At 45.2% G+C, this 25,912-nt stretch overlaps 1 protein-coding gene across 1 annotated transcript in view; it reads right to left on the bottom strand.

The window, feature by feature from the left end:
* nt5dc1 (5'-nucleotidase domain containing 1) overlaps nucleotides 1–25,912 on the bottom strand; it is a 611,704-nt gene that overhangs the window by 564,613 nt on the left and 21,179 nt on the right. The window lies entirely within an intron of this gene.

Genomic DNA, 25,912 nt, shown 5'->3' with positions numbered 1-25,912 from the left:
TCTCTAGTCTTGACTTCATCATTTCAGAGCTAGATGATGCATCACCTTTATAAACATTTTGCCCAATACAAAGTCAATGGGAAACACACTATAAATAGCTCAGAAACATGAAAGCTACACTTGTACGACTGCTACAGTACTTCATGGGTTTTTTTTGCAACATTGTTCAAATCATCATCAGGACCCAATTTTCTTCCAAATGGAGGGTCCCTGGCTTTAGTAATATCACTCTAATTTGTTTCAAAATTTCAATACAAAAATGATTTTAAATTTTGAATACTTGACTTTATCAACTACAGTTTATATAAAATAATTGAATTTAGATTCTGAGTTTGGCCTCTCAAAGTCAAAACCCTACATCCCTGTCATGAGAGGTGGAAACATCCAACAGGGCTGTATCCTAAGCCCCCCCTCCTTTACTCTCTGTATACCCATGACTGTGTCGCCACCCACAGCTCCAATCTGTTAATTAAATTTGGAGAACCAGAGACAAGCTCACCCCTAGTGACATCAATGGATCTGGGGTTAAGAGGGTGAACAGCTTCAAGTCCTCAGTATACATATCACCAAGGACCTCACTTGGTCTGTACATACCGGCTGTGTGGTGAAAAAAGCACAACAGTGCCTCTTTCACCTCAGACAGTTGAAGTTTGGCATGAATCCCCAAATCCTATTGAATTTCTACAGGTGTACAACTGAGAGCATACTGACTGTCTGTATCTCTGGTTGGTATGGGAACTCTACTTCCCTCACTCGCAGGGCTCTGCAGAGAGTGGTGCGGACAGCCCAACGCATTTGTGGATGTGAACTTCCCACTAATCAGGATGTTTACAGTGACAGTTGTGTAAAAAGGGCCCAAAGGATCATTGGGGACTCGAGTCATCCCAACCACAAACTGTTCCAGCTGTTCCCATCCAGGAAATTGTACCGCAGCATTAAAGCCTGGACCAACAGGCTCCGGGACAGCTTCTTCCATCAGGCCATCAGAATGACTAATTCGTGCTGACACAATTATATTTCTACGTCATATTGACTGTTCTGTTGTACATCTTACTATACATACAATTTATTACAAATTACTCTAATTTGCACATTGCACATTCAGACGGAGACATAAAGATTTTTACTCCTCACGTATGCAAAGGATGTAAGAAATAAAGTCAATTCAATTCAATCAATTTTCATGCTAGAGTTCACAACAATAGTTGTTCTATTGAAATTAGAGATGAACCAAAGATTAATACGATCACTCTGACTACAGGCAGTGTATTCCTTAACAAATATCCACTATTTCGATAACCTTTCTTTAACATTTGAAATGCAACACAAATTTGAATACAACACACATACATTGAACCATGAGGAAATAATCCTGTACATTGTTCCAAATCACAGAGTATCCTATTTATAAATACATTACTGAGTAACAGTGACATTGTGGTTACATTCTACAATATTATAATCTTTGACTAATCAGCTAAAACAAGTGTTCAAATTCTATCACAGCTGCTTCAGAATTTAAAATCAGCATTAGTGTCCATATTCAAGTACTTGCCAAATTCTATCTGGTTAGCATATTCCCACTGATCTACCTCAGACACAAGTGTGACAACAGCTAGACCTGCCTTTACACTTCTTCCCTTCACCTGCGTCCACTGGGGTCATCTACTGTAGGCAGCGTGGTCTCCTCTACATTGGTAAGAAATAACACGGATTGGAGGGCCACTTTGTCGAGCACTTTCATTCTGTCTGCCACATAAGGCAGGATCTCAGTGGGTTACTTATTTTAATTTGACTTTACATTCCTATTGAGACATATGTTAACAGCCCCCTCTGGTGCCAGAAGGCCAAATTTAGATTGGAGGAGCAACATGTATTCTGTCTCAGTAGCCTCCAACCTGATGGCATGAAGATCAATTTCTCTAACTTCTGGATATTCCTCCCCCTTTACACACAACCTCTCATGGTCTCAGAACACATCCAGCACATTGGTGGCTGGAAAATGCAACCATTGAACATCCATTCTCACGTCATTCTACAGACGCACAGCAGAGAGCATCCTCGAAGCTGTATCAGTGCTTGGTATGGAAAATGCACTGCGGCGGACAAAAAGGTAATACAACAGGAAGTCAAACTGCCCAACACATCACTGGCACCAGCCTACCCGCTCGTCAGACATATAGACAGAAAGGTGCTGGAAAAGGGCCAGTAACATCATGAAAGTTTACGCACACTCTGCTCATGTCCCACTGTAAACTCTGACAGCCCTCCACACTATCCACAACACCTCCAACCTTTGTGTCATCAGCAAACTTACTAACCCATCCCTCCACTTCCTCGTCCAGGTCATTTATAAAAATCACAGAGAAAGGGTCCCAGAACAGATCCCTGAGGCACACCACTGGTCACTGACCTTCATGAAGAATATGACCTGTCTACAACCACTCTTTGCCTTCTGTGGGCAAGCCAATTCTGGATCCACAAAGCAATGTCCCCTTGGATCCCATGCCTCCTTACTTTCTCATGGGGTACCTGAGCAAATTCCATGATGAAATCCATATATCGCTACATCTATTGCTCTACCTTCATCAACGTGGTGAGTCACATCCTGAAAAAACTCAGTCAGGTTCATACTACCTTTGACAAAGCCATGCTGACTATTCCTAATCATATTATGCCTCTCCAAATGTTCATAAATCCTGCTTCTCAGGATCTTCTCCATCAACTTACCAACAACTGAAGTAAGACTCACTGGTCTATAATTTCCTGGGCTATCACTACTCCCTTTCTTGAATAAGGGAAGAACATCTGCAACCCGCCAATCCTCTGGAACCTCTCCCATCCCCATTGATGATGCAAAGGTCATTGCCAGAGGCTCAGCAATCACCTCCCTCGCCTCCCACAGTAGCCTGGGGTACATCTCATCCGGTCCTGGTGACTTATCCAATTGATGCTTTCCAAAATCTCCAGCACGTCCTCTTTCTTAATGTCTATATGCTCAAGCTTTTCAATCTGCTGTAAGTCATCCCTACAATCGTCAAGATCCTTTTCCGTAGTGAATACTGAAGCAAAGTATTCATTAAGTACCTCTGCTATCTCCTCTGGTTCCATACACACTTTTCCACTTTCACACTTGATTGGTCCTATTCTCTCAGGACTTATCATCTTGCTCTACACATACTTGTAGAACGCCTTGGAGTTTTCTTTAATCCTGCTTGTCAAAGCCTTCTCATGGCCCCTTCTGGTTCTCCTAATTTCAGTCAAGCTCCTTCCTGCTAGCCTTATAATCTTCTAGATCTCTATCAATACCTAGTTTTTTGAACCCTTCATAAGCTTTTCTTTTCTTCTTCACTAGACTTTCAACAGTCTTTGTACACCACAGTTCCTGTACCCTACCATCCTTTCCCTGTCTCATTGGAACATACCTATGCAGATCCTCCGCCTCAAGTGGTACGGCAGAGTGTCAAACCTAGACCTATGGAAGGGAGCAAACCAAGAGCCCATTGTATTCCAGATAAGGAGGAGGAAGTGGAGATGGGTCGGCCACACCTTGAGGAAGACCAGGTCGAATGTCACTCAGGAATCACTCGAATGGAATCCACAAGGGAAGAGAAGAAGAGGTCGCCCAAAGCAAACCTGGAGGCGTAGGCTTTTGGATGAACTGAAAGCCGCCGGCCAAACTTGGGAGACTGCAAAAACTGTAGCTTTCTTCACATTTTAGTTACCAAGTATTGAAAGCCTCTGAACCAGGGGTTCCCAACCATTTTTTTATGCCATGAACCATTAAGCAAGGGGTCCATGGACCCGAGGTTGGCAAACCCTGTTTGCCACGCAGCCAATCAGTGACAAGATTTCCTCCCCACATCACAACTGAATTTCCAAAATGACGCCCAATCAGCTGATTGAAAAGTATATAAAGGCCAAACATTCGGAGGGCACACCACAATCAACAGCACACTGATGATGTCTTCTCACATGGTGACAAAAGGTTTGCAAGTAAATTGCCAAAATCAGAGAGCAACTCAATCCAAGCTCTGCTCGAAACAGACATATGGAAGTCATGCATAACCACTGTTCATTTTAAATCAGAGCAGTACCCGTAAATGTGAAAGGAACAGTTGCAAAATTATTAAAATACCACATTGAGACAGCAATTTAACTCTAGGACAATGCCTCGAGTTCCTCAGGAAAGTTTCCTAGCTTATTCAGTTGCTTCAAACCTTCTGGCACATCAAAGACACAAAGCCTAATTATCTTGCTGTATATTTAGTGAGAGGAGTTGACAAAGAAGCTGAGAGATTAATTCCACCTTTTAAATAGAAAAATACTTTGGTTCTAGCCACTATAATTTTTGCCTAATGCTTGAAATTATCATCATCATTACCACTGTAATTGCTTGTTTGGGTTTACAGTTTATCTGTAGATGTAATAGCTTACTTAATACTTTCAAAACTACTAATATTTTCAGAAACAACATGTGGCATTGCCACAGAATGGATGATATGCGTGATTTTCTAATGAGAAAAAGAGAATGAAACATAATGCTCAAAAATCTGGCAATTGTGCAGGATTATAAACCAAGTGATCTTTCCTCCATCACACTGTCAATTGTGAGGAAACATTTTGTTTCTTTACTAATCATTACATACTGAACCAATTCTTGCCCTGACACCACAAAGACCAGATTCAAAGTTCAAAACTTTTAAGTAAATTTATTAGCACAGTTCTAATATGTAATCATATACAATCCTGAGATTCATTTTCTTGTGGGCATACTCAATTAAGTCCACAACAGAAAAATAACCATTATAGAATCAATGGAAGACTGCACCAACGTTCAACTAGTGTGCAAAAGACAACAAACTGCAAATACAAAAAGAATTAAGTAATAATAATTTAAAAAAGCAATAAATATCAAGAACATGAGATGAAGAGTCCATAGGTTGTCTTCTCCGTTGATTGTTACCTTGCTGTGGTGGAGCAACTTGTGTGGTCCTGAGATCCTGAGAGCGATGCCGTCTGGAGCTATGCTCCTGATAGGGTCACCCATGGCGGTAAGGTCGAGGGTGAGGTCCCTGACAAAGAACAATCCAACCAAGACCTCAATGGTGAAACAGACGGACAAAGTTACTTTGAACTCAACAGCTGTGAAGGCGGATGAAGGCTGCAACAAATCCATCAGCTCCAATCGTCGTGGTTTCCATGCCATTGGAATCAGTTGGTTGATTTGTGAAGTATCGTGTGCTTCTTGGAGTGCAACATCAAGTACACGTTAAACAAATACACGCACAGGCGTCTTCACTCTGTGGGATCAACGGAACGAAGACCATCATCTTCGACCTCAAGGGATAACCATGATGACCATAGGTTGTGAGAATATTTCAATAATGGGACAAGTGAAGTTGACTGAAGTTATCCCCTTTTCTTCAAGAGCCTGATGGTTGAGGGTAATAACTGTTTCTGAACCTGGTTGTGTGATGCCCGAGGCTCCTGTACCTTCTTCCTGGTGGCAGCAGCAAGAATCAAGCACAACCAGGGTTGTGGGGGTCCCTGATGATGGACACTGCTTTCCTGCAACACTTTGTGCAGATGTGCTATATGATAAGAAGGCTTTACCTGTGATGAATATTAAGATGGGTAATGTTCATATTGCACAACTCCAGACAATGGCCACCTCTTGCAAGCATATTTGAACTACTTCCCCTGTCATTTAGTGACTTTATCATTATCAAGTCCGACATCAACAATATTCTGCATTGATAAGCTGATTCGAAGGATGCAGTTGGAGAGGAATTGTTGCAGAAGAGCTTCAATGCCCATCCGCCTAACCCAAGTGAGAGGGAGGATCGCTCCAAGTACCGAGCTAATTTGGTAAGATTGAAAATGGCTTCAGGCCGGGCGACCCAGGCGTTTCACTGTGCCGGGGTCCAGGCCCTACAGCAAGGCACTCCCTGTGCTTGGGCAATTTAAACACTGGTCAGGGTAGACTGGAAAGCCTGAGGGTTGGGACCGGAGGCGAGGGTCAGGCTGATTCCACACGCTCTCCCATGTTGTTCATTCAGCTCTCGGCGGTGAATTGCTTCTGTTGCTGTGCTACTGACTCCGGCTGCTCCAAGGACTCAATATGAGTCAGACGCTGTTCCTTGGTTCTACTGTTTGCAAGTGTAACGCCCTGGGAAAGGTTTCACTGCTAGTTGTAATGGTTTCTTTGCATTAGTAGTGTTTGGGTCACGACTAGAGATAACAGAGGCTTTGGAATGTGCACTGTCCAATGAGAAGAGGGTTTTCTTTCTTGTGTGCCCAACAGCAAGAGATGTTTTTGTTCGTCGGGAGATGGAGAGAAGATGCCGGAACAGAGAGGTTGCAGACTACAGGGCAGATGAACTTGGAATGGAGCCCGGAGTCGACAACACCAGGGGGAAATCGATGGAGAATAGACAGGAAAACCGTGAGCTCCAATGTGCACATTAGACTGTTTCCTTAAAATAGGCCCTTTTCCTTTTTGTTTTCTTTACTAACCCTATAGTCAAATTAAGAATCATAAAACTCAATTGTCTAATTGCACATGGTGTACTGTCTGATATTTCGTGGTACTGATTTATAACTGGGTTACACATCACAGCATCCATACAAACGAGGTTTCACAAGTTTGGTGGGGCTGGAAACTGTCATCCCTTGACTAACACTGCCGGCTAAACCCGAGGATTACAATTGTGGGGTATCATTCTGGGATTGATTTCGTTGAATGCTGTGTGATTGCCCTAAGGTGGGTTGTGTGTTTAAGTCTATGCTGGTATGGATGCTGCTGGGCTGGAGCGTGGTGTGCCTCCATGGGATTACCAGTAACTAATGCATGTGTGTTGAGTTGGGTAGGTATTCATACTCCAGATGAATTGCTAATTCGACTGTTAAGTTCTGTTAAAGTTGTCAGCAAAATTATGATTGCAGGGTGAAGGTATGACAAAATGGTGGGCACAGACCTCGTTTTACTTCAGACTAGTTCTGACGTAAGGGCAATGGAGCTGCCTGATACTATCGACACCCCAGGTGAAGGGGAGTCATGGCCTGTCCGTACTTTCAAGCAGGAGGAGAGTGAAACAGAGTGAGCCAAATCACAAATCAAATTTCCTGTAGCTGGGAGCAGAGACTTCAAAGACAGGGTTCTATCATTTCTGAGGAGTGAGGGGAAGCTGTGGTCGGATTTGGAATATCTAATTAGTCCCTGTTCCCCAGGGAAGAATGAGAATTCTGAGTTAGTATATGCTCCTACCTCTCTGGTGAATAAATGGAAAAATGCCCAAGTCCGAAGTCCCAGCTATGGTACGCTCCGCCTATTCTCAGGAACAAAGCCCACCCCTAAAGGGGAAGAGGAGTATGAGACTTGGGCAGAGCAGACCTCTCAGTTGCTCTGATGATGTAAAGCGGCAGAGATTGCTTGAAAGTTTGAAGGAGCGGGTTTGTTACGTACCCCGTAACTGGGTGTCTGACCAGCAGAGAAAGAAGAATCCGTTGGAGTCTGGTGGTACCAAACTAAAGGTGTTTATTAGTAAACTACACAATACAATATCAAAAATGCTAATACACATATAAAACAAGTTAGCAGTAATAAACCTAAAAGTGTAGGAATAATAATAATCAATAATAAACAAGCTCTATCGATGTCTAGGGGTAAATGAATTGTCATAGGAAAGTATAGAGTTCATTTCATAAATGCTGAGGTGGTTATGGTTGTTGTATTGAAATCGTTGGAGAGGGAGAGAGAGAGCGAGCGAGATGTAACAGCAACAGCTGCGGCAGGCAAACCTTTTGTGGCTTTCTTAATCCGTCGTGTCATTGTGGCCATTCAGTTATGACCCCTCTGTTCTTCAGCTAGACCGTTCTTCTGTGGTGGACTCGTCACTCTGGCACCTGCTGTAACACTGTGAGCTTTACTGACCGATCTCCTGGTTCTGTCTCCAAAGCCCCCACCTTTCTGTGGGTTCCCAACACTCAGTCAGTGTCCACTGGTGTGTCTGAAGGGTGCCTCTCCAGACCTGTCTTTTATCCCCACTCACGGGGTCTCAGCTATCCATCAACTCTGAACGACCGTGTCCATCAAATCAGGCCACTCCTGCTGTCTCCTGAGTAATGTTAACGAGCAAAGTAAAGCCCTTGTAGTGGAAGGTGAATAATCCAGGAAGAGTCATAATACAGTAAATCAACAGTCTCTCTCCCCCTCTTATCTGTAGCAAATGTTCTTGCCTGGGCTTTATCTCTCTCTCTCATGAGCAGCACAGCAACAGCAATAGTTCGTAGTTCTCAGGAGGGGGGTTGGGAATGGCTAACTCTGCACCCCATTGACCATCAGGTCTGTCATCGCTCATAACAGGCTGCTGATGTTGTGAGAGCTGTGAAGTCACGGTACCCCCAGCCAATGCTGCCGATTACAAGGGAGCACTGGAAAATGCATTTGTCACGACAGGAAGCCCAATGGACCTCATGATGGGGCTCCAGAACATGCGTCAGGAGAAGGGGGAGAAGCTTTCTGCCTACATCTTTCAGCTAGAGAGGCAGCTAAAGTGCTTGCGGCGCAGAGGGGCCATTCAGGTGGCTGAGCTGGATCAGTTAATAATAGACCAGATAGCAAAGGATGCCCAGTCCCAGGACCTGATCGCTTGAGGTCTCTGACTGCTTCTTAAGAGGCGCTCCCCTCCCTTGTTTGTTGAGCTGATCAGAGAAGTAAGAGAGGAAGAGAATGTATCAAAGGCGTGGGAGGCCTCCATCAGCAGGGTACAGTCCTCAGTAGTAGTCCGCTGCGGTGAAGTGACCACGATAGCCTGGCCGGGGAGTCATAGAGGAAGTTGTGGTAGAGTTAAGAACTCCGGTTGTTATCAGCGGGTGTGAACCCACACCCCAAATGTGATGGAGCTGATAGAGAGGCGGGTCCTCTAAGGGGATGGACTATGCGGAGGGCTGCTAGCAGCCAGTGTCACGCGAGAAGGGGAGTGGCCAGAGAGACACTTCAGGCAGGAGTGTGAAGAACAGAAAAACCCTTGGAAAGTGAGTCCCCGGGTACCTAAGCACAGAGTCATTAGGAAAACTTAAAAGAGACCCAGTGAGGGGATGGCTGGTGTATCGGGGTGGTGGAGGGAACACATTCCCAGCAACATATCAAGGAACACCCTCCAGCAGAGAACCATATTCCTGAAGGCTTACTGGGCCAAGCTCCAGTATATCACTACAGATAGTGGGTATTTATGTGAGAGCCATACTTAACATAAGGTCGCAGGTCACTGCAGTACCGTTCATTTTACAACCAGTATTTGTGTATAAGATGATGAGAGGCATTGATCGTATGAATAGTCAGAGAGGGCAAGTTTTTTTTACGCAGAGTGCGTGGAATGAGCTGTCGGCAATGCAGGTGAAAGCAGATACCATAGAACACTACAGCACAGTACAGGCCCTTCAGCCCTCCATGTTGTGCCCACCCATATAATCCTTTAAAAAAAAGTACTAAACCCACACTACCCCATAACCCTCCATTTTTCTTTCATCCATGTGCCTGTCCAAGAGGCTCTTAAATACCCTTAATGTTTTAGCCTCCACCACCATCCCTGGCAAGTCATTTCAGGCACTCTGTGTAAAAAACCCCCTGATGTCTCCCCTAAACTTCCCTCCCTTAATTTTGTACATATGCCCTCTGGTGTTTGCGACTGATGCCCTGGGAAACAGGTACTGACTATCCACCCTATCTATGCCTCTCATAATCTTGTAGACCTCTATCAAGTCCCCTCTCATTCTTCTACACTCCAAAGAGAAAAGTCCCAGCTCTGGTATCCTTGCTTCATATGACTTGTTCTCCAAACCAGGCAACATCCTGGTAAATCTCCTCTGCACCCTCTCCATAGCTTCCATATCCTTCCTATAATGAGGTGACCAGAATTGAACACAATACTCTAAGTGCAGTCTCACCAGAGATTTGTAGAGTTGCAACATGACTTCTCTACTCTTGAACTCAATCCCCCTGTTAATGAAGCCTAGCATCCCATAGGCCTTCTTAACTACCCTATCAACCTGTGCAGCGACCTTGAGGGATGTATGGATTTGAACCCCAAGGTCCCTTTGTTCATACACACTCTTAAGTAACTGACCATTAATCCTGTACTCGGTCTTCTGGTTTGCCCTTCCATAATGCATCACCTCACACTTATCCGGATTGAAATCCATCTGCTATTTTACTGCCCAACTCTGCAGCCTGTCTATATCCTCTTGTAACCTTTGACAACCTATAGCTCCATCCACAACTCCTCCAATCTTGGTGTCATCCGCAAACTTACTCACCCATCCTTCCGCCTCTACATCCAGGTCATTTATAAAAATCACAGATAGCAGGGGTCCCAGGACAGATCCCTGCGGCACCCCACTAGTCACCAACCTCCAGGCAGAATACTTCCTTTCCACAACTACCCTCTGCTTTCTTCCTTTAAGCCAATTTTTTACCAAACAGCCAAGGTTCCACTTATCCCATGCCTCATGACTTTCTGGATGAGTCTCTCATGAGGGACCTTGTCAAATGCTTTGCTAAAGTCCATGTAGACCACATCCACTGCCCTACCCTCATCAATTTCTTTTGTTACCTCTTCAAAAAAATTCAATCAGGCTCATGAGGCACGATCTTCCCTTCACAAAGCCATGTTGACTATCCATGAGTAGACTGTACTTCTCCAAATGCTCATAGATCCTATCCTTAAGAATCCTTTTCAGTAGTTCGCATACCACTGACGTAAGACTCACCGGTCTATAGTTCCCAGGTTTCTCCCTATTACCTTTTTTAAACAAGGGAACTACATTTGCCATTCTCCAGTCCTCCGGCACTTCCCCTGCAGCCAAAGAGGATTCAAAGATCATAGCTAATGCTCCTGCGATCTTTTCTCTCAATTCCCACAACAACCTGGGGTGTATCATATCTGGCCCTGGGGATTTATCAATCTTAATGTTTTTAAGAAGATCCAGCATTTCTTTTTCCTTAATCTCCAACTTGTCCAGCACACAGGCCCGCTCTACTTCAACCTCATTCTGATCAAGATCCTTTTCACTTGTGAATACTGAAGCAAAGTATTCATTTGGGACCTCCCCATCCTCCTCCGCTTCCAGGCACATGTTGCCCTCTTTATCCTTTAGCGGTCCCACCTTTGTTCTCATCATCCTCCTATTCTTCACATACGCATAGATCGCCTTGGGGTTCTCCTTAATCCTACAAGCCAAGGCCTTCTCATGCCCCCTTCGAGCTCTCCTGAGTCCTTTCTTTAGCTCCTTCCTGGCTACCCTATATTTCTCATGAGCCCATCCTGCTCCCAGCTTCTTATATCTAACATATGCTTCCTTTTTCCTCTTGATGAGTTGCCTCACATGTTCACATGTTTCATCAGCCACGGTTCCTTTTTCCTACCAGTTTTTCCTTGCCTCAGTGGGACAAACCTATCCTGAACCCAGCTCAAGTGGTCCCTAAACTTCTCCCACATTACTTAGGTGCTTTTCCCTTTGAACATCTGTTTCCAATTTACTCTCGATCGTTCCTGCCTCATCCCTTCAAAGTTAGCCCTTCCCCAGTTGAGCACTTTACCATTTCATCTGATTTTATCCCTTTCCATAGCTATGCTGAAGCTAAGGGAGTTGTGGTCACTCCCACCAAAATGCTCCCCCACCAAGAGGTCTGTCACCTGACCAGGTTCATTACCCAGAACTAGATCCAGTATAGCCTCTCCTCTCATCGGCCGGTCCACATACTGTGTCAGGAATCCTTCTTGAACACACCTGACAAATTCAGCCCCGTGTATCTCCCTTGCACTCAGGAGGTGCCAGTCAATATGAGGGAAGTTGAAATCACCCATAACTACTACCCTGTATTTTGTGCACCATTCTAAAATCTGCCTACTTATCTGCTCCTCGGTGTCCCGAGGGCTATTTGGCAGCCTATAGACTACTCCTAGCACAGTGATTGATCGCTTCCTATTTCTGACTTCCACCCAAACCGACTCAGTGGACACTCCCTCTGCAGTGTCCTCCCTTTCTATAGCCGTGATACTATCCCTGATCAGCAGTGCCACTCCCACCCCCTTTTCTACCTCCCATCCTACTCCTTTTAAAACACCTGAACCCCCGGGACCTGCATCATCCAATCCTGCCCTTCCTCCAATCAAGTTTCAGTAACTGCCACAACATCATAGTTCCACGTACTAATCCATGCTCTAAGTTCATCCTCCTTGTCTCTAATACTCCTAGCATTGAAATAGACACATTTCAATCCCTTTAACTGGCTAAAATTATGTTCTGTCCCCTGCCTGTCCTTCCTCATCAACTCAGAATACGATAAGGTCTTTTAAGAGACTTCTGGATAGGTAGAAAAATAGAGGGCTATGGATAATCCAAGGTAATTTCTAAGTAAGTACATGTTCAGCACAGCATTGTGGGCCGAAGCACCTGTATCAAGCTGTAGGTTTTCTATGTTTCTATGTTTGACGTTTTTACCATTGACGCCATTCAGTGCACTAGAGATCTGGGGTCTTAGTTCGATGACTATCTGTATGATGGTTATTTCTCAGTGAAGCTGGAGTTTTCAGAGGCCAATGTGGGAGTGGCTGAGGCCCTTGATACATTAGTGCTAGTTTGTCTGGACTCCATTGAGAAGGGCAGAGTTTCAATTCTTGTGGGGACCAACACTCCTACTGTGAAAAGCCTCATAGGAACCTGCAAGGAGAAAGCTGGAGGGAGCTTCCTGAGAATATTGTCCATTCACCCAGTTTTTTGAGCTGCTTTGAGGAAGTGCATGGCTGCATTGGGCTAGGTAATGAGTTTAGATGAGAGACTGTCTGCTTCACCCAGTCCAAGCCAATCATGCTACGGCCCAGGGAAGTAGTGAGAATAATGCGAAACCCCAAATTTCCCAGAATGCCTGAGGGTGATCCTCTTGGTGGATGCTCCAGAAGACCATGAAGAGGAGTCAGGAGTGCCGGCTGGGGTACTGGTGAAGTCCGAACTGCCGAAGCCCTTGGTTGTACAGGCGGAGAATCTCACCTGGTCCCTCAACACCAGCAACATAGCAAAGAAAGCCCAGCAGTGTCTCCACATTCTGCAAAGGCTGAGGTAAGTCCATCTGCCACTCCCCACATCCTCATCACATTCTACAGGGGTTATATTGAGAGCATCCTGACCAGCTGCATCACTGCCTGGTTCGGAAATTGCACCACCTCGGATCAAAAGACCCTGCAGCGGATAGTGAGATCAGCAGAGAAGATCATCGGGGTCTCTCTTCCCGCCATTATGGATATTAACACTACACGCTGCATCCGCAAAGCAAACAGCATTACCCCTCAACACCCCTCACACAAACACTTCTCCCTCCTGCCGTCTGGGAAAAGGCACCGAAGCATTCGGGCTCTCACAACCAGACTTTGTAACAGTTTCTTCCCCCAAGCTATCAGACTCCTCAATACCCAGAGCCTGGACTGACACCTTACTGCCCTATTGTCTTGTTTATTATTTATTGTAATGCCTGCACTGTTTGGTGAACTTTATGCAGTCCTGGGTAGGTCTGTAGTCTAGTGTAGTTTTTTTTTCAGTGTTTTTTACATAGTTCAGTCTAGTTTTTGTACTGTGTCATGTAACACCATGGTCCTGGAAAACATTGTCTCATTTTTACTGTGTACTGTACCAGCAGTTATGGTCGAAATGACAATAAAAAGTGACTTGACTTGAACAGGATGACAGTGATTGCCAGGAACACTACGAAGGGGGAGGTCACTTTCAAGCAGGCAATGCTCTGGGCGCATCTTCTCCCTGTGACAGTAATGTCTAGTGTCCCTGTGAGACAAGCCAGGGAGAAACTATTGGAAAAAGGGGGAAAGTTGACAGCTGAGTCATCCAACTTCAAGGACTCCCCGGTACCTGCAGGTTGGAAGAGGAAGTTGGTAGAGAAGATGTTAAAGCTGGAAGGTGTCTTTTCCACTGACGAGTTTGATGTGGGTTGTTTCAAGAGCACTCATCACATTATCCTGGTGGCCAAGGACACCCCATTTGAGAGAGGCCACAGCATCTGGTCCCTGCAGAGTTGGAAGACGTTCAACAGCATTTCTATAAGTTGAAGGAAGCTGGGATCAAGACTGAGTCCCTAAGCCCCTATGCATCCCCAATAGTAATAGTCAGAGAAAGGAAAGAGGAAGTACGGATGAGTGTGAACTATAGGACTCTGAACAAGCATACCGTCCCTGACCAGTATACGGTCCCAAGAATCGAAGATGCGCTGGCCTGTCTGAGTGGTGCAAAGTGGTTCAGTGTGCTGGACTTGAGGAGTAGATATTACCAGATCCCCATGAGTGAGGCTGACAAAGAGAAAACGGCATTTATATGTCCACTGGAATTCTTCCAGTTTGAAAGGTTGCCCCAGGTCATATCGGGAGCCCCTGCAACCTTCCAGTGGGTCATGGAGAGAACAGTGGGGGATATGAACTTAATTGAGGTATTGGTGTATCTAAATGACCTCAGAGTATTTGGGTCCACCTTGGAAGAACATGAAGCAAGGCTGCTGAAGGTGCTGAGCCACCTGAAAGCTGAAGGGTTAAAACTTTCCCTGGACATGTGCTAGTTCTTCAAGATGTCTGTTAACTATGTTGGGCACATAGTCTCGCGGGATGGAGTAGCTAAATATCTGTCTAAGATAGAGGCGGTGACCACCTGGCCAAGACCCCAGACCGTGAGCATTAGGCGCTGGTTCCTCAGGTTCTGTGGTTACTATCAGAGGTTCGTGAAGGGCTACGCGAAAGAGGGATCTTGGGGTCTGAGTCCATAGGACACACAAAGCTGCTGCACAAGTTGACTCTGTAATTTCAAAAGCATATGGTGCACTGGCCTTCATCAATCGTGGGATTGTGTTTAGGAGCCGAGAGGTGATATTCCAGCTATATAGGACCCTGGTCAGACCCCACTTGGAGTACTGTGCTCAGTTCTGGTCGCCTCACTACAGGAAGGATGTGGAAACTATAGAAAGGGTGCAGAGGAGATTTACAAGGATGTTGCCTGGACTGGGGAGCATGCCTTATGAGAATAGGTTGAGTGAACGCGGGCTTTTTTTCTTGGAGCGACTGAGGATGAGAGGTGACTTGATAGAGGTGTACAAGATGATGAGAGGACTTTGATCATATGTATAGTCAGAGGCTTTCTCCCAGGGCTGAAATGGCAAGCATGAGAGGGCACAGTTTTAAGGTGCTTAGAAGATGGAGGAGATGTCAGGGGTAAATTTTTTTACGCAGAGAGTGGTGAGTGCGCAGAATGGGCTGCCAGCGACGGTGGTGGAAGCAGATATGATAGGGTCTTTTAAGAGACTCCTGGACAAGTATATGGACAGGTATAGAGGGCTATGGGTAACCCTAGGTAATTGCTCAGGTAAGGACATGTTCGACACAGCTTTGTGGGCTGAAAGGCCTGTATTGTGGAGGCTTTCTACATTTCTATGTTTCTGTGAAAGTGAGTCACCTGTTGAATCAGCTTCTGTGTGGTTACCCTCCCTTGGGGAAGGAAGGGAGGAAGACAAAAGGAGAGGAGGGTAAAGAGTAGCTTCGCCATTCGGAGCCTTTTAAACTGAGGTAGGATGTGAAATATGAAGAGGCCTTTCAGTCACTGAAGGACATGCTGACCCAGGTGCCTGTGCTGACTTTTGCAGAACCCTGATTTCCATATGTACTGCATATGGATGCCAGCAGAGAGGGCTTAGGGGGTGTTTTGTATCAGGATCAGGACACTGGGTTGAGACCTTCTGTATTTGTCAACCGGAGTCTGTTGCCCTCTGAGAAAAACTATCCCACGCACAAGTTGGAGTTCTAGCATTGAAATGGGCTGTGGTGGATAAACTGAGAGACTACCTCTGTGGTGCCAAGTTTGAGGTGAGGATGGACAACAATCCCCTTACTTGTATCCTGAACTTGGCGAAATTGGATGCCACAGGCCATCGGTGGTTAGCGGTGTTGTCTGCCTATGATTTCAGCCTGAAGAATTGGCCAGGGAACAGGAACATTGACGCTGATGCTTTGTCCCGACATACACATGAAGGGCTGGACAGGGACGAAGGGTGAGAGAGCGTTCCTGCCCTGGGGGGGGGGGGGGGAAAGCCAGATGTCAGTTCACCATTACGGTGAAGGCAGACAGAAAGCAAGGGCAGGGTCAAGAGGTAGATCAATTGGGAGCTTCTGATGATGCCATTCCACAATTTTACTGTAACCTGACTGCTCTGAAGACAAACCAGTTGCTGGAATAGAGTCCTGAGGAAGTGGCAGCTGCTCAGTGAGATGACCTGGACATCAATACCATTTGGTCAGCAGTCAAAAGGAAGACATGGATCAGGCACAGAAGATGAAACATGCGTGGGTACCTCCATTTGGCCCAGGTTCGAGTTGCGGAACCAGATCCTATACCGAGTCAGGTCACCTCCGGACCTACCTTGGCATTCTCAGCTGGTTCTGCCTGAGAAGTACCAGAGGAGTGTATTGAAGTAACTTCATGATGATTCTGGACATTTGGGGGTTGTCCCACTTGTCCCACTTGCAGAGTGCAGAGCCCCTGGACCTGGTGTGTATGGATTTCCTGTAACATGGCAAATATCTTAGTCATGACAGATCACTACACCAGGTATGTGTAGGGTTTCCCTACCAAGGTAAAGTCTTATGGGAGAAGTATTCCATCTATTATAGCCTCCCCTGGTGGATACATACTGATCAGGAACGGCATTTCGAGAGTAGGCTCATCCGTGAGTTACTGAGTATGCTTGGAGTCAAGAAGTCCAGGACTTCTCCCTGTCATCTGCAGGGTGATCCCCAGCCTGAGAGGTTTAATTGGGCCTTGCTAGACATACTCAGGACCTTGGAGATCAGCAAGAAGATTAACATATTGGACCAAAATGAAGCTATGGAAACTCGCTGTATATTCTGCTGTTTGGGCGCAAGGCAAGGTTGCCCACTGACCTTTGTTTTGGGACTGACGAGGGCGACCTACCAGCGAAGACTTATCTGAAGTGTGTGTCTGATATGTGAAGGGAGTTGAAAAAGGCTTATGAATTAGCTGGAGCTGCAGCTGCCAAGCAGAATCAAGGAAATAAGAGGAAGTATGATCAAAAGGTAAGGTTCTCTCAATTCCTTCTGGAAGACCGAGTCCTCCTTGGAGCCTTCACCTAGTAAGAGGACTCTGCGGTGATGCGGGGCGACTGCAGGAACAACAGCAGGAGAGGTTAGGCCAGCCTCCACCCCTGAGTGGGATACTGATTCGGAGGATGAGGACATGGGGGTGTGGTATATACTGCCTTTTGTTAACTCCCCACCAATTAAGAGACCTCCAACCCCCTCAACCCCCTTCTCACGCAGAGTTAAGTGAAATTGGGGTGAGCGGGCTATTTATGGACAGCCTGGGTTGCAGTGGGACCCTGCATGGGATGAAGTGAGGCTCAGCCAAGGGACAAAGGATTCCAAGTTGCGGGTGGGCACAAGTGATAGGCCGGAGGAAGCCTCGCCAGGTAGACCAGAAGTATCCCAAGTAGTGTAGGAACATGAAAAGGTAGATGGGGGGGGAATGGAGGTCTCAGAGAATTAGGAAACCACCGGATAGGCTGGCTTATGTAGAACCAGGGGACCACAATGTGGCTCCTACCGCTGTGGGGAACTACGTCATTGCCTTTTACACCTGGGTTGGACTTTGTGCTTTGCAGGAAGGGTTGGCAAGTTATCTCAAAGTTATGAAGGCAGGACTAAATTTGGTAGGGGGGTGGGGAGTATAATGCCTGGGAAAGGTTTCCCTGCTCATGTTATGGTTTCTCTGTAGCAGCAGTGTTTGGGTTAGGACTAGAGATAATGGGGGCTTTGGAATATTGTGCTGTCCAATGAGGGGAGTGTTTTCTATCTTGTGTGCCCGAGAGTGAGGTATTCATGTTCTTTTGTTCCGTGGAAGATGGAGAGAGAAGATGCCAGAATGGAGAGGACACAGTGGACTTGGAATGGGGCCGGGAGTCGACAATGCCTGGGAGAAATCAATGGAGAACGAACAGACATGAAAACCGTGAGCTCCAATGTGCACATTAGACTGTTTCATTAAAATGGGCGCTTTTTCTTTTTGTTTTCATTACTAACCTATAGTCTATTTAAGAATTATAAAGCTCAATCATTTAATTGCAAATGGTGCATTGTCCGATAATTTGTGGTACTGATTTGTAACAGGGTAACACATCATGCAGCATCCACACAAACAAAATATCACAAGCTTGGCGGGGACAGAGACTGTCTTTGGCCGCTGGCCGAATCTGAAGGTTACACGTGATTATTTTTTTTCTCTTCCCTATGCAGTGATTTTGGTCTTTCTTTTTATTTTAAATTGGGTTCTTCAGATTTCTTGCTTTTGTGGCTGCCTGAAAGCAGGGAAATCTCAAGGTGTATAAATTAAAGGTCCTTTGAACCACAGAACCATAGAATATTACGGCACAGTACAGGCCCTTCAGCCCTCCATGTTGTGCCCACCCATATAATCCTTAAAAAGTACTAAAACCACACTGCCCCATAACCCTCTATTTTTCTTTCATCCATGTGCCTGTCCAAGAGGCTCTTAAATACTCCTAATGTTTTAGCCTCCACCACCATCCCTGGCAAGTCATTCGAGACACTCACAACCCTCTGTGTAAAAAACTTACCCCTGATGTCTCCCCTAAACTTCCCTCCCTTAATTTTGTACATAATCCCTCTGGTGTTTGCTGTTGGTGCCCTGGGAAACAGGTACTACCTATCCACCCTATTTATGCCTCTCATAATCTTGTAGACCTCTATCAAGTCCCCTCTCATTCTTCTACGCTCCAAAGAGAAAAGTCCCAGCTCTGCTAACCTTGCTTCATATGACTTGTTCTTCAATCCAGGCAACATCCTAGTAAATCTCCTCTGCACCCTCTCCATAGCTTCCACACCATTCCTATAATGAGGTGACCAGAACTGAACGCAATATTCTAAGTGCGGTCTCACCAGAAATTTGTAGAGTTGCAACATGACCTCTCTACTCTTGAACTCAATACCCCTGTTAATGAAGCCTAGCATCCCATAGGCTTCTTAACTACCCTATCAACCTGTGCAGTGACCTTCAGGGATGTATGGATTTGAACCCCAAGGTCCCTTTGTTCATACACACTCTTAAGTAACTGACCATTAATCCTGTACTGAGTCTTCTAGTTTGTCCTTCCAAAATGCATCACCTCAAACTTGTCTGGATTGAACTCCATCTGCCATTTTTCTGCCCAACTCTGCAGCCTGTCTATATCCTCCTGTAACCTTCGACAACCTACAGCTCCATCCACAACTCCTCCAATCTTCGTGTCATCCGCAAACTTACTCACCCATCCTTCCGCCTCTACATCCAGATCATTATTTATAAAAATCACAAATAGCAAGGGTCCCAGGACAGATCCCTGCGGCACTCCACTAGTCACCAACTTCCAGGCAGAATACTTTCCTTCCACAACTACCCTCTGCTTTCTTCCTTTAAGCCAATTTTTTATCCAAACAACCAAGGTTCCACTTATCCTATGCCTCATGACTTTCTGGATGAGTCTCTCATGAGGGACCTTGTCAAATGCTTTGCTAAAGTTCATGCAAAGCATGACCACATCCACTGCCCTACACTCATCAATTTCTTTTGTTACCTCTTCAAAAAAATTCAATCAGGCTCATGAGGCATGATCTTCCCTTCACAAAGCCATGTTGACTATTCATGAGTAGACTGTACTTCTCCAAATGCTCGTAGATCCTATCCTTAAGAATCCTTTCCAGTAGTTTGCATACCACCGACGTAAGACTCACCGGTCTATAGTTCCCAGGTTTCTCCCTATTACCTTTTTTAAACAAGGGACTACATTTGCCATTCTCCAGTCCTCCGGCACTTCCCCTGCAGCCAAAGAGGATTCAAAGATCATAGCTAATGCTCCTGCGATCTTTTCTCTCAATTCCCACAACAACCTGGGATGTATCACATCCGGCCGTGGGGATTTAGCAATCTTGATGTTTTTAAGAAGAACCAGCACTTCTTCTTCCATAATCTCCACATTGTCCAGCACACATGCCTGCTCTATTTCGACCTCACCCTGATCAAGATCCTTTTCACTTGTGAATACTGAAGCAAAGTATTCATTTAGGACCTCCCCAACCTCCTCTGCCTCCTGGCACATTTTGCCCTCTTTATCCTTTAGCGGTCCCACCTTCGTTCTCGTCATCTTCCTATTTTTCCACATACACATAGAACGCCTTGGGGTTCTCCTTAATCCTACATGCCAAGGCCTTCTCATGCCCCCTTTGAGCTCTCTTAAGTCCTTTCTTTAACTTCTTCCTGGCTACCCTATATTTCTCATGAGCCCATCCTGCTCCCAGCTTCTTATATCTAACATATGCTTCCTTTTTCCTCTTGATGAGTTGCCTCACATGTTTCGTCAGCCACGGTTCCCTTTTCCTTGCCTCAGTGGGACAAACCTATCCTGAACCCAGCTCAAGTGGTCCCTAAACTTCTCCCACATTACTTCAGTGTTTTTCCCTTTGAACATCTGTTTCCAATTTACTCTCGGTCAATCCTGCCTCATCCCTTCAAAATTAGCCCTTCCCCAGTTAAGCACTTTACCATTTCATCTAATTTTATCCCTTTCCATAGCTATGCTGAAGCTAAGGGAGTTGTGGTCACTCCCACCAAAATGCTCCCCCACCAAGAGGTCTGTCACCTGACCAGGTTCATTACCCAGAACTAGATCCAGTATAGCCTTTCCTCTCATCGGCCGGTCCACATACTGTGTCAGGAATCCTTCTTGAACACACCTGACAAATGCAGCCCCATCTATCCCCCTTGCACTCAAGAGGTTCCAGTCAATATGAGGGAAGTTGAAATCACCCATAACTACTACCATGTATTTTGTGCACCATTCTAAAATCTGCCTACTTATCTGCTCCTCGATGTCCCGAGGGCTATTTGGCAGCCTATAGACTACTCCTAGCACAGTGATTGATCCTTTCCTATTTCTGAATTCCACCCAAACCAACTCAGTGGACACTCTCTCTGCAGCGTTCTCCCTTTCTATAGCCGTGATACTATCCCTGATCGGCAATGCCACTCCCACCCCCTTTTCTACTTCCCATCCTACTCCTTTTAAAACACCTGAAACCCCGGGACCTGCATCATCCAATCCTGCCCTTCCCCCAACCAAGTTTCAATAACGGCCACAGCATCGTAGTTCCATGTACTAATCCATGCTCTAAGTTCATCCTCCTTGTCCCTAATACTCCTAGCATTTGAAATAGACACATTTCAATCCCTTTAACTGGCTACAATTATGTTACGTCCCCTGCCTGTCCTTCCTCATCAACTCAGAACTCTTAGCATCCTGCCCTTGTCCTTCTACATTGATTCCTGCACTCACATTCTGATTTCCACGCCCCTGCCAAACTAGCTTAAACCCTCCCCAACAGCTCTATCAAACCTGCCCACCAGGATATTGGTCCCCCTGGGATTCAAGTGCAACCCGTCCTTTTTGTACAGGTCACACCTGCCCCAAAAGAGGTCCCAATGATCCAGAAATCTGAATCCCTGCCCCCTGCTCCATTCCCTCAGCCATACATTTATCCTCCACCTCATTCTATTCCTATTCTCACTGTCGCGTGGCACAGGCAGTAATCCCGAGATTACTACCTTGAGGTCCTGCTTTTCAACTTCCTTCCCAACTCCCTGTAGTCTTCTTTCAGGACCTCTTCCCTTTTCCTACCTATGTCATTGGTACCAATATGTACCACGACCTCTGGCTGTTCTCCCTCCCACCGCAGGATATCTTCAACGCGATCAGAAACATCCCGGATCCTGGCACCTGGGAGGCAAACTACCATCCGAGTTTCTTTGCGGCGTCCACAGAATCGCCTGTCTGACCCCCTGACTATAGAGTCCCCTATCACTACTGCCTTCTTCTTCCTTTCCCTACCCTTCTGAGCCACAGGGCCAGACTCTGTGCCAGAGGCATGGCCACTGTCACTTCCCCCAGGTAGGCTGTCCTCCCCCAACAGTACTCAAACAGGAGTACTTATTGTCAAGGGGTACTCTCTAGTACCTAACCCTTCCCCTTCCCTCTCCTGACTGTGACCCATTTCTTTGTCCCCCATGGTCCCGGAGTGACCACCTGCCTCTAACTCCTCTCTATCACCTCCTCACTCTCCCTGACCACACGAAGGTCATCGAGCTGCAGCTCCAGTTCCCTAACATGGTCTCTTAGAAGTTGCATCTCGATGCACTGGTGCAGATGTGACCATCCTTGACGCCGGGAGACTCCAGGACCTACTACATCTGACACCGACCACATAAAACCGGCCTCACACACATACTATTTCCTTTTGCAATCAACAACCGCCTCGCCTCATCCCGTTACCGCCGAAGCCCGTTGAGCCAAAGCCCTTTCACTCTGCTACCTCTCACTCCGCTGCCCGCTGGATATGGCTGCCTTCTTTTTAAACTGTTCGTGCTCAACTGGCGCATGCGCAGTCAGGCCTCTCTCTTCCCCCGAGAACTCAAAATGTCTTCCCGCTGGAAATCCTTAGGTGCTCTCCCGCTGCCTTCATGTTCCGAATTATTTGGTAATAAATAAACTTTGAATTTTTGATTAGTGTAAGAAATAGTTGTTTACACGTCTGTTACGATTCAGCAACAATGAATATGGAATTGAGACAGGTTTTTTTTAATAAACAAGTAAAACTTTTATTAAACACTGCTCAAAGAAAAATCCAAAAGTAAACAAACGACTAACTTAACCATAAGTCAGCTGCTATACGGCAGCTCGAACAGTCCTTAAACAAGAAATGCGAACGCAGTTCTTAAAAGTAATAAATGCAAAAGTCCAAATGATTTACACAGTCAATTAGGAGAGATTTTCCTAGAAGTAACAAATTCCTCGACGTCACGATGCTACTGCTGATCCCAGCCGAACTATATCTTGCCCGAAGGATTTACGACGAAGGAAGTAAAAATGGCTTAAATGGCTTTTCCTTTTGGCGAATAGCTCACTGCTCCAGTCCTTTCTGCTCTTACAGCAGGGACCATCGTGGATGCAGATTACTACCTTCTGAATGAAGATTCCATAAGGTTGATCCTGTATTACTGCCGACACCAACTTTACTTGATCCTTCAGCTTCCCGAACTTCGATAATTCTTCACTCTCCGACTGGACCTTAACTGGCAGCGATTTTCAGAAATGCCAGCAGAACGATTCTTACAGTAGAAATTAAAACTCCACTTTAAAACGAAATTGCATCATTAAATCAAATACGGAGTCACTGACGACTTAAGCCACAAACTGATCTGCATCACAGCGAGGGGTTCTCCTTTTATACCTGTTGAAAGAGGCCATCACATGACCTCTCACTGGCAGGAAAATTACGTCACTCCACCATCACAAGACCATTACAACATGCCCAGCAGAGCCTTATTTACATCATGGTCATGTGACAGACACAAGATGCCCACGGGGTATGTAACATGTCACCAACATTAAGTTATTTGATAAATGTTAATAGCACAGATAGTGGCTTAATAATCTTTCAAAGATTTTCTATCAAAAAGATTCTGTTAAACTGGATCTGACATCAGCTCAGCGTAGAAAAGGTTACTTTGCAGTGATTTGACCCAGAGCACCTAAACCAAATAAGAGGAGATCAAAGCAGTGAGGCAAGCAGTGGGTGCAAACAGGTGTTGGATTTGTCTCTAGACATATTATTGTTCTTGTAGTTAAACATTCCTACATTTGTTTGTGTTTTGATATAATCATCTATATACATGTGATTGTTCAGGATGTTTCTCAGTGGTTATGGTTGCCTCTCTATTTTTCTGGAAGCTTCTTAGTTTCAGTGGCAGCAGTCACATTACTTGAATCTGGCTGTTTAATTGGTTAATTGTTATCTTTTGGAATTTCAATGGAATCAGTGATCAGGTACAAGAAGACGTCCAACTTGGTTCATTCTCCTTTTTTTCTCCTCCATAGGCTCTCTTCCTCTGCTCTCTCCTTGCTCTTCTCTTTCCTGTCTCTCACCATGCTTCTCCTTTTATCGCCTTTGTCCTTAAAATTATCGGAAGCAACAAGTTTCATGCCTTATTCTTAATTTGCAAAGAATCTTTGGATCACAAAAATATCAGGATTCAGCACAGGTATATGAAATTTTCAGCCCTGGTTGAACACATTTGCCCTCATCTAATAACTTACTAATAAAGTTTCATTTAACTGGTTTCATTTTCATCTATAATGTAATTTAAAAATCTCAGCAATTAATTATTTTCCAACACTAATCTGGAGTCGTCCAAAGATCTATCCTGCTTAAGTAGGTAGTGTAAACAAGTGTTCTCGCAACAGTTAAGTACCACCTAGATGAGCACTTGAAACACATAAAAAGCAATTGATCAAGTGCTGGTAAATGAGATTAATCTAGATAGATACTTGATGGTCAACATGCTAGGCCAACATGCCTGTTTCGGTATTGTACGTCCGCTTCTCCCCATCCAGCAGCCACAACTCTTAACAAAATTGATCCCTCAGAGACATGTAATTGCACTTTGCACTGAAGTTTCCAATTCTACCCCACCTCCATTATCTTAATAAGAACATAAGAAATAGGAGCAGGAGTAGGCCACCCGGCCCATCGAGACTGCCCCGCCATTCAATAAGATCATGGCTAATCTGTCCATAAACTCAGCTCCATCTACCTGCCTTTTCCCCATAACCCTCAATTCCCTTACTATGTGAACCTACCAATTATAGGCCTGTCAGTTTGACGTCAGTGGTGAGTAAATTAATGGAAAGTATTCTTAGAGATGGTATATATAATTATCTAGAGAGACAGGGTCTGATCAGGAACAGTCAGCATGGAAGGTCATGTTTGACAAATCTTATTGAATTTTTTGAAGAGGTTACGAGGAAAGTTGACGAAGGTAAAGCAGTGGATGTTGTCTATATGGACTTCAGTAAGGCCTTTGACAAGGTTCCGCACGGAAGGTTAGTTAGGAAGATTCAATCGTTAGGTATTAATATTGAAGTAGTAAAATGGATTCAACAGTGGCTGGAGGGGAGATGCCAGAGAGTAGTGGTGGATAACTGCTTGTCAGGTTGGAGGCCGGTGACTAGTTGTGTGCCTCAGGGATCTGTACTGGGTCCAAAGTTGTTTGTCATATACATTAATGATCTGGATGATGGGGTGGTAAATTGGATTAGTAAGTATGCAGATAATACTAAGGTAGGTGACGTTGTGGATAATGAAGGTTTTCAAAGCTTGCAGAGAGATTTAGGCCAGTTAGAAGAGTGGGCTGAACGATGGCAGATGGAGTTTAATGCTGATAAGTGTGAGGTGCTACATTTTAGTAGGAATAATCCAAATAGGACATACATGGTAAATGGTAGGGCATTGAAAAATGCAGTAGAACAGAGTGATCTAGAAATAATGGTGCATAGTTCCCTGAAGGGAACCTTACTAAACCTTACACCTTACTAAAATCCATATAGACAACATCCACTGTCCTACCCTCATCAATCTCTCTCATCATATTGTCAAAAAACTCAATCAAGTTGGTAAGGCACAAACTGCCATGCACAAAGCCATGGTGGCTCTCCCTAAATAGCCATGGGTTTCCAAATGTTCATATATCCTACCTCTAAGAATTTTCTCTAGCAATTTCACTACAATTAATGTGAGACCCTTTGGTCTATAGTTCCCAGGATTTTCTCTTATTCCCTTCCTAAATAGAGGTACAACATTAGTCACTCGCCTCTTCTCCAGGTCCTAGCCTGTGACTAGAGAGGACACAAAGATACTGGTCAAGGGCCCAGCCATCTCATCTTTTGCCTTCTTCAATAACCTGG

This window comes from Hemitrygon akajei, chromosome 9, assembly GCF_048418815.1.
Source record: "Hemitrygon akajei chromosome 9, sHemAka1.3, whole genome shotgun sequence".
Classification (NCBI taxonomy): domain Eukaryota; kingdom Metazoa; phylum Chordata; class Chondrichthyes; order Myliobatiformes; family Dasyatidae; genus Hemitrygon; species Hemitrygon akajei.
This window is presented reverse-complemented; position numbering and strand designations above follow the sequence as displayed.